Source organism: Hemiscyllium ocellatum (assembly GCF_020745735.1).
Source record: "Hemiscyllium ocellatum isolate sHemOce1 chromosome 27 unlocalized genomic scaffold, sHemOce1.pat.X.cur. SUPER_27_unloc_13, whole genome shotgun sequence".
In the NCBI taxonomy this organism is placed as follows: Eukaryota; Metazoa; Chordata; class Chondrichthyes; order Orectolobiformes; family Hemiscylliidae; genus Hemiscyllium; species Hemiscyllium ocellatum.
The window spans coordinates 499,411-513,160 of NW_026867480.1; the positions used below are offsets into that span (position 1 = coordinate 499,411).

The 13,750-nt window shown below is 47.8% G+C and overlaps 9 non-coding genes across 9 annotated transcripts; all 9 read right to left on the reverse strand.

The window, feature by feature from the left end:
* Nucleotides 1–428: 428 nt before the first annotated feature.
* trnae-uuc (transfer RNA glutamic acid (anticodon UUC)) lies at nt 429–500 on the reverse strand. The gene has a single exon. It is a non-coding gene; the product is annotated as a tRNA-Glu (tRNA).
* A 1,322-nt stretch (nt 501–1,822) lies between these two features.
* On the reverse strand, nt 1,823–1,894 carry trnae-uuc (transfer RNA glutamic acid (anticodon UUC)). Its single transcript has one exon. It is a non-coding gene; the product is annotated as a tRNA-Glu (tRNA).
* Nucleotides 1,895–2,519: 625 nt separating this feature from the next.
* On the reverse strand, nt 2,520–2,591 carry trnae-uuc (transfer RNA glutamic acid (anticodon UUC)). The gene has a single exon. It is a non-coding gene; the product is annotated as a tRNA-Glu (tRNA).
* A 625-nt stretch (nt 2,592–3,216) lies between these two features.
* trnae-uuc (transfer RNA glutamic acid (anticodon UUC)) lies at nt 3,217–3,288 on the reverse strand. The gene has a single exon. It is a non-coding gene; the product is annotated as a tRNA-Glu (tRNA).
* Nucleotides 3,289–3,913: 625 nt separating this feature from the next.
* Nucleotides 3,914–3,985, reverse strand: trnae-uuc (transfer RNA glutamic acid (anticodon UUC)). The gene has a single exon. It is a non-coding gene; the product is annotated as a tRNA-Glu (tRNA).
* Nucleotides 3,986–4,610: 625 nt separating this feature from the next.
* Nucleotides 4,611–4,682, reverse strand: trnae-uuc (transfer RNA glutamic acid (anticodon UUC)). The gene has a single exon. It is a non-coding gene; the product is annotated as a tRNA-Glu (tRNA).
* A 625-nt stretch (nt 4,683–5,307) lies between these two features.
* Nucleotides 5,308–5,379, reverse strand: trnae-uuc (transfer RNA glutamic acid (anticodon UUC)). The gene has a single exon. It is a non-coding gene; the product is annotated as a tRNA-Glu (tRNA).
* Nucleotides 5,380–6,004: 625 nt separating this feature from the next.
* On the reverse strand, nt 6,005–6,076 carry trnae-uuc (transfer RNA glutamic acid (anticodon UUC)). Its single transcript has one exon. It is a non-coding gene; the product is annotated as a tRNA-Glu (tRNA).
* Nucleotides 6,077–6,700: 624 nt separating this feature from the next.
* On the reverse strand, nt 6,701–6,772 carry trnae-uuc (transfer RNA glutamic acid (anticodon UUC)). The gene has a single exon. It is a non-coding gene; the product is annotated as a tRNA-Glu (tRNA).
* Nucleotides 6,773–13,750: the final 6,978 nt, after the last annotated feature.

Here is a 13,750-nt window from a genome sequence, read left to right on the forward strand (position 1 = left end):
TTTATTGGAAAAAAGCGCGGAGCGGACCCGGAAGCTGGTGTAGCGCAAGCTAACCTGGGAAGGTTTTTTTTTCCCAATAAAGGCGAGCAGGAGAGTCCCAGAGATGTGACTTGACTCTCCAGTCTCCCCAATGTTACAGAGATCGCATCGGGAGCAATGGATACATAAAAAAAATTAAATTTAAATTGTTAAACAAAGGTAACCGCGTCTACAAACAGACACTGCCAAACAGCCCTGATCTGCTCCGCCGAGAGAGTGAAGATTGTTCACTCGTTTGCAGCTGCAGAAGCAATCATCCCAACGCACGCAAGCAAATCTGCATCAGGATGCTATTTCACACTGCAGCACACAGGAACGACGAAGATCAATAAACAACTGTGCAGTGCGTTTAAGACGAATAGAGGGCCCTCTGACCCGCTGAAAACTGCTTCCCTGACCGGAAATCGAACCCGGGCCGCGGCGGTGAAAGCGCCAAATCCTAACCACTAGACCACCAGGGAGACATCGACGCCGTTTGGTAGCTCTGCTGAAAATTTCCTCGCTGCCCGTGAATCGAACCTGGGCTGCGGCAGAAAGAAGACTTTCACCGGTACATCCATCAATGTAATTTTCTTGTATCCCTTGCTCCAGATGTGATGTCTATAACATTGGGGAGACTGGAGAGTCATGTCACATCTCCGGGACTCACCTGCGCGCCTTTATTGGAAAAAAGCGCGGAGCGGACCCGGAAGCTGGTGTAGCGCAAGCTAACCTGGGAAGGTTTTTTTTTCCCAATAAAGGCGAGCAGGAGAGTCCCAGAGATGTGACTTGACTCTCCAGTCTCCCCAATGTTACAGAGATCGCATCGGGAGCAATGGATACATTAAAAAAATTAAATTTAAATTGTTAAACAAAGGTAACCGCGTCTACAAACAGACACTGCCAAACAGCCCTGATCTGCTCCGCCGAGAGAGTGAAGATTGTTCACTCGTTTGCAGCTGCAGAAGCAATCATCCCAACGCACGCAAGCAAATCTGCATCAGGATGCTATTTCACACTGCAGCACACAGGAACGACGAAGATCAATAAACAACTGTGCAGTGCGTTTAAGACGAATAGAGGGCCCTCTGACCCGCTGAAAACTGCTTCCCTGACCGGGAATCGAACCGGGGCCGCGGCGGTGAAAGCGCCAAATCCTAACCACTAGACCACCAGGGAGACATCGACGCCGTTTGGTAGCTCTGCTGAAAATTTCCTCGCTGCCCGTGAATCGAACCTGGGCTGCGGCAGAAAGAAGACTTTCACCGGTACATCCATCAATGTAATTTTCTTGTATCCCTTGCTCCAGATGTGATGTCTATAACATTGGGGAGACTGGAGAGTCATGTCACATCTCCGGGACTCACCTGCGCGCCTTTATTGGAAAAAAGCGCGGAGCGGACCCGGAAGCTGGTGTAGCGCAAGCTAACCTGGGAAGGTTTTTTTTTCCCAATAAAGGCGAGCAGGAGAGTCCCAGAGATGTGACTTGACTCTCCAGTCTCCCCAATGTTACAGAGATCGCATCGGGAGCAATGGATACATAAAAAAAATTAAATTTAAATTGTTAAACAAAGGTAACCGCGTCTACAAACAGACACTGCCAAACAGCCCTGATCTGCTCCGCCGAGAGAGTGAAGATTGTTCACTCGTTTGCAGCTGCAGAAGCAATCATCCCAACGCACGCAAGCAAATCTGCATCAGGATGCTATTTCACACTGCAGCACACAGGAACGACGAAGATCAATAAACAACTGTGCAGTGCGTTTAAGACGAATAGAGGGCCCTCTGACCCGCTGAAAACTGCTTCCCTGACCGGGAATCGAACCCGGGCCGCGGCGGTGAAAGCGCCAAATCCTAACCACTAGACCACCAGGGAGACATCGACGCCGTTTGGTAGCTCTGCTGAAAATTTCCTCGCTGCCCGTGAATCGAACCTGGGCTGCGGCAGAAAGAAGACTTTCACCGGTACATCCATCAATGTAATTTTCTTGTATCCCTTGCTCCAGATGTGATGTCTATAACATTGGGGAGACTGGAGAGTCATGTCACATCTCCGGGACTCACCTGCGCGCCTTTATTGGAAAAAAGCGCGGAGCGGACCCGGAAGCTGGTGTAGCGCAAGCTAACCTGGGTAGGTTTTTTTTTCCCAATAAAGGCGAGCAGGAGAGTCCCAGAGATGTGACTTGACTCTCCAGTCTCCCCAATGTTACAGAGATCGCATCGGGAGCAATGGATACATAAAAAAAATTAAATTTAAATTGTTAAACAAAGGTAACCGCGTCTACAAACAGACACTGCCAAACAGCCCTGATCTGCTCCGCCGAGAGAGTGAAGATTGTTCACTCGTTTGCAGCTGCAGAAGCAATCATCCCAACGCACGCAAGCAAATCTGCATCAGGATGCTATTTCACACTGCAGCACACAGGAACGACGAAGATCAATAAACAACTGTGCAGTGCGTTTAAGACGAATAGAGGGCCCTCTGACCCGCTGAAAACTGCTTCCCTGACCGGGAATCGAACCCGGGCCGCGGCGGTGAAAGCGCCAAATCCTAACCACTAGACCACCAGGGAGACATCGACGCCGTTTGGTAGCTCTGCTGAAAATTTCCTCGCTGCCCGTGAATCGAACCTGGGCTGCGGCAGAAAGAAGACTTTCACCGGTACATCCATCAATGTAATTTTCTTGTATCCCTTGCTCCAGATGTGATGTCTATAACATTGGGGAGACTGGAGAGTCATGTCACATCTCCGGGACTCACCTGCGCGCCTTTATTGGAAAAAAGCGCGGAGCGGACCCGGAAGCTGGTGTAGCGCAAGCTAACCTGGGTAGGTATTTTTTTCCCAATAAAGGCGAGCAGGAGAGTCCCAGAGATGTGACTTGACTCTCCAGTCTCCCCAATGTTACAGAGATCGCATCGGGAGCAATGGATACATAAAAAAAATTAAATTTAAATTGTTAAACAAAGGTAACCGCGTCTACAAACAGACACTGCCAAACAGCCCTGATCTGCTCCGCCGAGAGAGTGAAGATTGTTCACTCGTTTGCAGCTGCAGAAGCAATCATCCCAACGCACGCAAGCAAATCTGCATCAGGATGCTATTTCACACTGCAGCACACAGGAACGACGAAGATCAATAAACAACTGTGCAGTGCGTTTAAGACGAATAGAGGGCCCTCTGACCCGCTGAAAACTGCTTCCCTGACCGGGAATCGAACCCGGGCCGCGGCGGTGAAAGCGCCAAATCCTAACCACTAGACCACCAGGGAGACATCGACGCCGTTTGGTAGCTCTGCTGAAAATTTCCTCGCTGCCCGTGAATCGAACCTGGGCTGCGGCAGAAAGAAGACTTTCACCGGTACATCCATCAATGTAATTTTCTTGTATCCCTTGCTCCAGATGTGATGTCTATAACATTGGGGAGACTGGAGAGTCATGTCACATCTCCGGGACTCACCTGCGCGCCTTTATTGGAAAAAAGCGCGGAGCGGACCCGGAAGCTGGTGTAGCGCAAGCTAACCTGGGTAGGTATTTTTTTCCCAATAAAGGCGAGCAGGAGAGTCCCAGAGATGTGAGTTGACTCTCCAGTCTCCCCAATGTTACAGAGATCGCATCGGGAGCAATGGATACATAAAAAAAATTAAATTTAAATTGTTAAACAAAGGTAACCGCGTCTACAAACAGACACTGCCAAACAGCCCTGATCTGCTCCGCCGAGAGAGTGAAGATTGTTCACTCGTTTGCAGCTGCAGAAGCAATCATCCCAACGCACGCAAGCAAATCTGCATCAGGATGCTATTTCACACTGCAGCACACAGGAACGACGAAGATCAATAAACAACTGTGCAGTGCGTTTAAGACGAATAGAGGGCCCTCTGACCCGCTGAAAACTGCTTCCCTGACCGGGAATCGAACCCGGGCCGCGGCGGTGAAAGCGCCAAATCCTAACCACTAGACCACCAGGGAGACATCGACGCCGTTTGGTAGCACTGCTGAAAATTTCCTCGCTGCCCGTGAATCGAACCTGGGCTGCGGCAGAAAGAAGACTTTCACCGGTACATCCATCAATGTAATTTTCTTGTATCCCTTGCTCCAGATGTGATGTCTATAACATTGGGGAGACTGGAGAGTCATGTCACATCTCCGGGACTCACCTGCGCGCCTTTATTGGAAAAAAGCGCGGAGCGGACCCGGAAGCTGGTGTAGCGCAAGCTAACCTGGGTAGGTATTTTTTTCCCAATAAAGGCGAGCAGGAGAGTCCCAGAGATGTGACTTGACTCTCCAGTCTCCCCAATGTTACAGAGATCGCATCGGGAGCAATGGATACATAAAAAAAATTAAATTTAAATTGTTAAACAAAGGTAACCGCGTCTACAAACAGACACTGCCAAACAGCCCTGATCTGCTCCGCCGAGAGAGTGAAGATTGTTCACTCGTTTGCAGCTGCAGAAGCAATCATCCCAACGCACGCAAGCAAATCTGCATCAGGATGCTATTTCACACTGCAGCACACAGGAACGACGAAGATCAATAAACAACTGTGCAGTGCGTTTAAGACGAATAGAGGGCCCTCTGACCCGCTGAAAACTGCTTCCCTGACCGGGAATCGAACCCGGGCCGCGGCGGTGAAAGCGCCAAATCCTAACCACTAGACCACCAGGGAGACATCGACGCCGTTTGGTAGCTCTGCTGAAAATTTCCTCGCTGCCCGTGAATCGAACCTGGGCTGCGGCAGAAAGAAGACTTTCACCGGTACATCCATCAATGTAATTTTCTTGTATCCCTTGCTCCAGATGTGATGTCTATAACATTGGGGAGACTGGAGAGTCATGTCACATCTCCGGGACTCACCTGCGCGCCTTTATTGGAAAAAAGCGCGGAGCGGACCCGGAAGCTGGTGTAGCGCAAGCTAACCTGGGTAGGTTTTTTTTTCCCAATAAAGGCGAGCAGGAGAGTCCCAGAGATGTGACTTGACTCTCCAGTCTCCCCAATGTTACAGAGATCGCATCGGGAGCAATGGATACATAAAAAAAATTAAATTTAAATTGTTAAACAAAGGTAACCGCGTCTACAAACAGACACTGCCAAACAGCCCTGATCTGCTCCGCCGAGAGAGTGAAGATTGTTCACTCGTTTGCAGCTGCAGAAGCAATCATCCCAACGCACGCAAGCAAATCTGCATCAGGATGCTATTTCACACTGCAGCACACAGGAACGACGAAGATCAATAAACAACTGTGCAGTGCGTTTAAGACGAATAGAGGGCCCTCTGACCCGCTGAAAACTGCTTCCCTGACCGGGAATCGAACCCGGGCCGCGGCGGTGAAAGCGCCAAATCCTAACCACTAGACCACCAGGGAGACATCGACGCCGTTTGGTAGCTCTGCTGAAAATTTCCTCGCTGCCCGTGAATCGAACCTGGGCTGCGGCAGAAAGAAGACTTTCACCGGTACATCCATCAATGTAATTTTCTTGTATCCCTTGCTCCAGATGTGATGTCTATAACATTGGGGAGACTGGAGAGTCATGTCACATCTCCGGGACTCACCTGCGCGCCTTTATTGGAAAAAAGCGCGGAGCGGACCCGGAAGCTGGTGTAGCGCAAGCTAACCTGGGTAGGTATTTTTTTCCCAATAAAGGCGAGCAGGAGAGTCCCAGAGATGTGAGTTGACTCTCCAGTCTCCCCAATGTTACAGAGATCGCATCGGGAGCAATGGATACATAAAAAAAATTAAATTTAAATTGTTAAACAAAGGTAACCGCGTCTACAAACAGACACTGCCAAACAGCCCTGATCTGCTCCGCCGAGAGAGTGAAGATTGTTCACTCGTTTGCAGCTGCAGAAGCAATCATCCCAACGCACGCAAGCAAATCTGCATCAGGATGCTATTTCACACTGCAGCACACAGGAACGACGAAGATCAATAAACAACTGTGCAGTGCGTTTAAGACGAATAGAGGGCCCTCTGACCCGCTGAAAACTGCTTCCCTGACCGGGAATCGAACCCGGGCCGCGGCGGTGAAAGCGCCAAATCCTAACCACTAGACCACCAGGGAGACATCGACGCCGTTTGGTAGCTCTGCTGAAAATTTCCTCGCTGCCCGTGAATCGAACCTGGGCTGCGGCAGAAAGAAGACTTTCACCGGTACATCCATCAATGTAATTTTCTTGTATCCCTTGCTCCAGATGTGATGTCTATAACATTGGGGAGACTGGAGAGTCATGTCACATCTCCGGGACTCACCTGCGCGCCTTTATTGGAAAAAAGCGCGGAGCGGACCCGGAAGCTGGTGTAGCGCAAGCTAACCTGGGTAGGTTTTTTTTCCCAATAAAGGCGAGCAGGAGAGTCCCAGAGATGTGAGTTGACTCTCCAGTCTCCCCAATGTTACAGAGATCGCATCGGGAGCAATGGATACATAAAAAAAATTAAATTTAAATTGTTAAACAAAGGTAACCGCGTCTACAAACAGACACTGCCAAACAGCCCTGATCTGCTCCGCCGAGAGAGTGAAGATTGTTCACTCGTTTGCAGCTGCAGAAGCAATCATCCCAACGCACGCAAGCAAATCTGCATCAGGATGCTATTTCACACTGCAGCACACAGGAACGACGAAGATCAATAAACAACTGTGCAGTGCGTTTAAGACGAATAGAGGGCCCTCTGACCCGCTGAAAACTGCTTCCCTGACCGGGAATCGAACCCGGGCCGCGGCGGTGAAAGCGCCAAATCCTAACCACTAGACCACCAGGGAGACATCGACGCCGTTTGGTAGCTCTGCTGAAAATTTCCTCGCTGCCCGTGAATCGAACCTGGGCTGCGGCAGAAAGAAGACTTTCACCGGTACATCCATCAATGTAATTTTCTTGTATCCCTTGCTCCAGATGTGATGTCTATAACATTGGGGAGACTGGAGAGTCATGTCACATCTCCGGGACTCACCTGCGCGCCTTTATTGGAAAAAAGCGCGGAGCGGACCCGGAAGCTGGTGTAGCGCAAGCTAACCTGGGTAGGTATTTTTTTCCCAATAAAGGCGAGCAGGAGAGTCACCCGAGGCACTACACGGGTAGTGCCTCCCTCCCGCCCTCCTCCTCTAACCTAATAATAAGACCCATTGTGGTAAGCAGGTAAGTGCTGCATTTTGCTTGTTCTGTTCTTCAGACCTTTTTTTTTGAAGGTTACTTTTGGAGGGATTGCAGTGAAGACAGTGTAATGTTCCTCTTGCGCCAGGTTTGAGGTGAGTAATGCCATGGTCGTCCCTGCTGATTACACTTGCAGGAAGTGTACCCATCTCCAGCTCCTCCAAGACCGTGTTCAGGAACTGGAGCTGGAGTTGGATGAACTTAGAATCATTTGGGAGGCAGAGGGGGTCATAGATCGGTGCTTCAGGAAAGTTGCAACTCCAAAGATTGCAGGCAGACGGGTGACACTGAGGAGGATTTGGAGAAAGCAGCAATGCAGAGAACCCCTGCGGTCGTTCCCCTCAAGAACAAGTAACCCTTTTGAATACTTGTTGTGGGGAGGACTTACCAGGGGTAAGCAGTGGGGTTCAGGCCTCTGGCACGGAGCCTGTTCCTGTTGCTCAGAAGGGAAGGGTGGAGAAGAGCAGTGCAATAGTTATTGGGTACTCGATAGTTTGGGGCACAGATAGGCGGTGTTGTGGGGGTGAGAGAGTCTCACGATTGGTATGTTGCCTCCCAGGTGCAAGGGTAAGCGACGTCTCTGATCGTGTTTTCCGGGTCCTTCAGGGGGTGGGGGAGCAGTCCGAAGTGGTCCACATTGGCACCAACGACATAGGTAGGAAGAAGGATGAGGATGTTAGGCAGGCTTTCAGGGAGCCAGGTTGGAAGTGCAGAGTTAGAACAGTCAGAGTTGTTGTCTCTGGTTTGTTACCCGTGCCACTTGATAGCGAGTCAAGGAATAGTGAGAGAGAACAGTTAAAAGCGTGGCAACAGGGATGGTGCAGGAGGGGGGGATTCCGGTATCTGGATAACTGGGATTCTTCCTGGGGAAGGTGGGACCTCTATAAACAGGAGGGTCTACACCTGAACCTGAGGGGCACCAGTATCTTTTGGGGGGACGTTTGCTAGTGCTGTTTTAGGTGGGGTTTAAACTAACTCTGCCGGGACATGGGAACCGAGACTGTAGCTTTAGGGTGCAGGACCTTGAGTGGAGGGAGGTTAGGAACATGGCATCAATTTCACAGGAGGTTGCCTCTAAACAGGAATGTGACATGAAGTGTATATACTTCAATTTGAGAAGTATACGAAATAAGGTAGGTGAACTTGCAGCGTGAGTTGGTACCTGGGAGTTCGATGTTGTGGCTATTACGGAGACATGGGTAGAATAGGGACAGAATTGGTTGTTGCAGGTTCCAGTGTTTAAATGTTTTAGTAGGGTCAGAGGTGAGGGGAAAAGAGGGGGAGGTGTGGCATTGCTTGTCAAGGATCGTATTCCAGCGGTGGAAAGGACGATGGATGAAGACTCGCCATCTGAGGTAGTTTGGGCTGTGGTTAGAAATAGGAAAGGTGAGGTCACCCTGTTAGGAGTTTTCTACAGGCCTAATAGTCCTAGAGATGTAGAAGAAAGGATTGCGAGGGTGATTCAGGAGAAGAGTGAACGTAATAGGGTGGTTGTTATGGGAGTCTTTGACTTTCCAGATGTTTACTGGGAAAGCTATAGCTCGAGTACATTAAATGGGGCGGTGTTTGTCCAATGTGTGCGGGAGGGTTTCCTGACACAATATGTTGACATGCCAACAAGAGGTGAGGCCGTACTGGATTTGGTTCTGGGTAATGAACCAGGCCAGGTGTTAGAATTGGAGGTAGGTGAGCACTTTGGGGACAGTGACCACAATTCGGTGACTTTTACTCTGGTGATGAAGAAGGATAAATGTGCACTGCAGGGCAACAGTTAAAGCTGGGGGCAAGGAAATTATGATGCGATGAGGCATGACTTAGGATGCGTGGCTTGGAAAAGTAGTCTTTAAGGGAAGGGCACAATCGATATGTGGAGCTTGTTCAAGGAGCAACTATTGAATGTTCTTGATAAGTATGTACCAGTCAGGCAGGGAGGAAAGGGTCGTGTGAGGGAGCCGTGGTTTAATAATGAATTGGAATCCCTTGTTAAAGTGAAAAGGGTGGCCTATGTAAAGATGAGGCATGAAATTCAATTGGGGCGATTGAGAGTTATGTTAGCCAGGGAGGATCTAAAGAGAGAGCTACGAGCAGAAAGGAGGGGACATGAAAAGTCCTTGGTTGGTAGGTTTAGGGAAAACCCAAAGGCTTTCTATAGGTATGTCAGGAATAAAAGAATGACTCGGGTAGGAATAGGTCCAGTCAAGGATAGTAGTGGGAAGTTGCGCATGGAGGCAGAAGAGATTGGGGAAACACTGAATGAATATTTTTCATCAGTATTCACTCAGGAACAGGACATTCTTGCCGATGTGAATATTGAGTCACAATCAATTAAAATTCATGGCTTTGAGGTATGTAGGGAAGAGGTATTGGAAATTCTGGAAAGGGTGAAAATAGATAAGTCCCCTGGGCCTGATGGCATTAATCCTAGGATTCTCTGGGAAGCAAGGGAGGAGATTGCAGAGCCATTGGCCTTGATTTTTTATGACCTCATTGTCTACAGGAATAGTGCCAGAAGACTGGAGGATAGCAAAGGTGGTTCCCTTGTTCAAGAAGGGGAGTAGAGATAACCCTAGTAACTATAGGCCGGTGAGTCTCACTTTTGTTGTGGGCAAAGTCTTAGAGAAAATTGTAAGGGATAGGATTTATGAACATCTGGATAGGAATAACGTGATCAAGGATACTCAGCATGGTTTTGTGAACTACGAAGAGCAGAAGATAAAGATGTATATCGTGTATTTAAGGAGAACAGGTACCTAATAAACCTAGTCCGCCGATTTCTCAATGATGCTTCCAAGTTGACTTCAAAATTCGGTTTGTCCTTCCATTTTTTTCCTATTTTATTTTGTGAGTTTTAAAAACTATCGCAATCCTCTAACTTGAGTATGGGAGTTAGGAAGTTTCGTTGTGGCTGGACAGGACACTGGAATATTGTGGAATACATTTGGAATATTGTGTGCAATTCTGGTCTCCCTCCTATCAGAAGGATATTGGGAAATTTGAAAGGGTTCTGAAGCACCAATGGGTCCACAGAGAGGAGAGGCCCTTCTGCTGCCCTGAGTGCAGCACCCCGGACGTCTGTTCTCAAGCCCTGAGTGCGAGATGGCTTTCAGCAGTTCTTCCCACCTGCTGAGACACCAGTGGGTCCACACCGAGGAGAGGCGGTTCTTCTGCCCCGAGTGCATGAAGGGCTTTGCTCTTCCTTCTGACCTGCTGGCCCACTGGTGGGTCCACATGGGGGAGAGGGTGTTCAGTTGTTCTAAGTGCAGGAAGGCCTTCATCAAACCTCAGACCTGCACGTCTTTGGACACGACCACCCAGAGAAAACACACGCAGACACTGGGAGAATATGCAAACTCCTCACAGACAGACACTCAAGGCTGGAATCAAACCTGGATCTGTGGCACAGTTAGGCTGCAGTGGTAACCACTGAGCCACTACCTATTGCAACCCGAAGTAGGCAAGCAGGAGGTCTGGAGAACACAGCAAGCCAGGCAGCATCAGGATGTGGAGTAGTCAGCATTTTGGATATTAACCCTTCTTCAGGACTGAAACCTTGACTTCTCTATGAGAAAAGATTTACGGAACGTTGCTGGGGGTTGGAGGGTTTGAGCTACCGGGAGAGTCTGAATAGGCTGGGGCTGTTTTCACTGGAGCATCGGAGGTAGAGGAGTGACCTAATAGACGTTTAAATTCATGAGAGGGATGGACAGGGTAAAAGACAAGGTATTTTCCCTGGGCTGGAGGAGTCCAGAAATAGAGGGTATAGGTTCAGGGTGACAGGCGAAATATATTAAAGGGACAACTTCTTCATGCAGAGGGTGGCACATACATGAAATGAGCTTCCAGAGTATATGGGTCAGGTGCTGTCAAATGGGACTAGGTTAATTTAGGATATCAGGTCAGCATGGAAAAGTTGGACCGAAGGGTCTGTTTCCATGTTGTATGTGTCTCTGACTACTGGTCCTGATGTAAGTTTAAAAGAGAGTCCAAGTAACTTTGAATAGTTCAATCTTGTTGAACTCACCTCCTCAAATGTTTCAAATGACTCCATCCGAGCGATACTGTTTAAACATGCTGAGTTGGACAAAATATCCTATCAAGTTCAACACTAACCCAGAGTTGAAGATGTCAGAAATCACACGGTACCGAGGGGACCAAAACTGATCACAATACTCCAGGTGCAGCCTTATCAACGTTCTGTATAACTACACTATATCTTGCCAACATCTATACTCAATTCCCTAACTGATGAAGGTTAGTGTGCCTAAACCTTTCTTCACTGCCTTGTGCAGCGATGTTATCAGAGATAGAGGATCGAATTTAAACTGATCCACAATCCGGTGACTCGGAGCACCGAAGCAGAGTAGTGCAGCATGAGTGTGCTGGGCACATAACCCAGAGGTCGATGGGTCAAAACCATGTGATGCTATTGCTCAATGTCTCCATAAGCTGCTTTCCTTGGCAAAGGTGCTCTGTTCTGTATCTTACCTTTGCATCTGCTTCCCAAAGCTTCTTCAGTGGAGGAGTGGCAGTGGCAGCTGGAGCCCAGGAGCTCAACAACCCACCGGAGCTGGAGGAAGCTCCGAGCTCCAAAAGGGGGGCCCAACTGGAGGCTGGATTGGCTCAAGGCTTGTATCTATTAACTTATTTAAATGGTACCTACTGTATGGGGCTTTGGTTCACATTAAAACCGGAGGATCATGTCAGAGTGTTTGTTTATATTTAGCAGTTGTAGTTGGTAAAATACACTCCCTGGAGGAGCACCTTCTTTGATGCTGCATTTCTTACCTTATGCACTTCCCCCATTTATTATCTCCCATCTTGATTGTATATTTTTTGGGTCAAATTTGATTTCATATTTATCAGACTTGGTATTCACTGTGTGCTATTAATTTGTTTGTTCAAATATTGTAAGTCAAAATTAATGCTGTAATTTCATTTCTGATGTCAGAGTTTGACATTGAATGTGCAGGTGTGAATACCAGTAAGTTGTGAAAATAAATCAATAACTTGTGATTTTACAGCAAAAAGAGTAGTTCACCGCTATCAATAGCATTGTCTCATTTGAAGGGGATGAGTTGAGCCTGACCGACAAACCGTATCAAACAGTCACCGAATTTTATTAATATTTTCGTTATCTTCATTAAAGATAAATACTCCGGCATGCTAAAATTTATCCAATTTGTTTATAAGATTTATTTATATGTCCATTGCTCTGACACATTGGGGAGACTGGATGCCAACTTGCAGAACATTTCAGGGAACAGCTCTAGGACTCCAAACCTAAACGACCCCATCGCCCTGTGGCTGAATACTTTAACTTCCCCTCCCACTCGGTCAAGGGCATGCAAGTCCTGTGCCGCATCCCCCTCCAAGCTCTAGCTACCTGACGCTTGTAGGAAGAATACTTCATCTTCTGCCTTGGGACCCACCAACTACAGTTTCCGTATTTCCCCTCACCCTCACTCTCACACCACGCGCCTTGTCCCAGATCCAACCTTCCAACTCGGCATTAGCCTCTTGAGCAGTCCTACATTTTCATCTTGCTTCCCACCTATTCGCTCCACCCTCCTGTCTTACCTCTCATGATAAATCAGCACCACCATCGACCTATTTCATTCACAGTTACCTCCCCCCCCCCCCCCCCTCCATCCCCATCCTCTTCCCAATTATCTCTCAGCCCCGTTGGACCAACCTTCATTCCTGATGAAGAACTTATGCTCTAAGTCAAGACTGTGGTGAAGGAACATCCTTAATAAGAAAGAGTTACCAATTCAGATTTATTTCCCATTTGTTCCCCCGTTCTTCTAGAAATAAGAAATGTCTTTTTCTTCCACTAGAAAGTGGTCTTACACTTTGCGGTGTCTGAAGTGTTATACCACTCCATCTTTTTGCCTACCTATAAAGAATCCTTTCAATATGTTTTTCGGACAATGGTGGCGGTGACCAAAAGCAATCATTTCACTCCTCTTCAATGTCCCATTTCTCCTCCTAGGAACCACTTTGACATGTTGTCTGTGTGTATTTGGTTTTCAAAATGTAATTTGGCCATTGAAGTGAACAGGGTTAGTCTTTATCGATCGCTAGCTTTGTTTGCACTAACTGCAATTATCCATCAATTTGCTGTTTTTTTGTTCCATCAAAGCTGGAAAAAATTATCTGTATTTATTTTGCACTCAAGTGTGAAAAGTCATCCCAAGGGTGGTCATATTATTATAGCTGATTGAAGCTGTAACAGGAGTAATTGTGTGGCAGTTTGAGACTAAAATATTGGCTGGAAAGAATGTAGATTGATGATGAAAGTCAGAAAGCAGAATCTCTGGCCACAATCTATCATTCTGGCTTGATTAATTGGTGGCTCTTCAATGGCACCTTCCAAGCCATCACCTCAACTACCAAGAGCAGGTAAGTGTGAACACAGCATTCCAACTGTGAAATATATCGCATTGCTTCTTTGTTATTGATCAAAAACCTGGAACTCGCTCCTGAACATTATTGCAGACCAAATCATAATGTGAAGCAATTTAAGAGGCAGCTCAGCGCCACATTTTCAAGGACAATTTGGGAAGGGTTGTTGGCAGACCCAATGATAT